This window comes from Lampris incognitus, chromosome 4 (genome assembly GCF_029633865.1).
Source record: "Lampris incognitus isolate fLamInc1 chromosome 4, fLamInc1.hap2, whole genome shotgun sequence".
Lineage (NCBI taxonomy): Eukaryota > Metazoa > Chordata > Actinopteri > Lampriformes > Lampridae > Lampris > Lampris incognitus.
The window spans coordinates 25,715,422-25,716,372 of record NC_079214.1 but is presented as its reverse complement, the minus strand read 5'-3'; positions in this window follow the sequence as shown (position 1 = coordinate 25,716,372).

The window sequence follows — 951 nt, the reverse complement described above, 5'->3', positions numbered from 1 at the left end:
AAAACCTTTTCATTTATCAAACCAACTCAGGGGGATGATCTGATAGACATGATTTCACCAGGTTCAACTTTACCATTTGAACCCACTAACCCTATTTTGAGAAACAGAAGTGTACTATTGAGCATTATTAAATACCTCAAAGCAGCCCCTCACCTCTCAAATAAGCTTGGCATCAATGAATACACGAAGTTTCATCAGCCGTTTAATTTATGGTTGCCAAAAATCTTTTTATGCAGAACCTAATAACCATGTTAGAGTTAATGTAATCTCATTTGTGACAGTTCCTTAAACATGAGTTGAGTCTTTTATATTTCTCCAGCATGGCATCTGGCAGCAAAGACCTGTATACCTCTCTCTCCGCTGCTTGCTTTTATACTCTCCCTAAATGGCCCTCACCACTATAGAGCTCATGGAAGGGTGCTAAATCTCGCTGTGTCAGTGCCAGCTCCTCAGCAGATCACACGCACACAAACACATTCAGTATATACTTTAATCTATACAGCTGCCTAATCAAACACATGCACAGGAAATCATACACACTTTCTTTCACATGTGCAAGGGAAAAAAATGTGATTGCCGACCTCGACCAAGCTCCCTCTACGGTAATCTTCACTGCTCTCATTCAGTCAACCTGTGCGAGATGCGTGACTAGACACTTTGTTTTTCTGTTGCTCTTTTCATTTTTACAAGGTACGCAGAAGCGTGTCTCCTTTTTATACAACCATTTTGATCTAGTGGGGTTGTTATTGCACATCAAATCCTAGTTCCAAGAGCTGAAACTCACACTGCAGCCAAGTCCACAGGCACCCTCTCTGCATCGCACGCTAGCATGCTGTGGGATGTGTGTGGTATGTGCTTTGAGTGGGGTGTGTGGGTTGGAGCTCGGGGTTGTGGGAGTTGGTGTCTGGAGTGTATGAGTGCAGTGTAAAGGGAGCTTGTGAGTATGGAGGT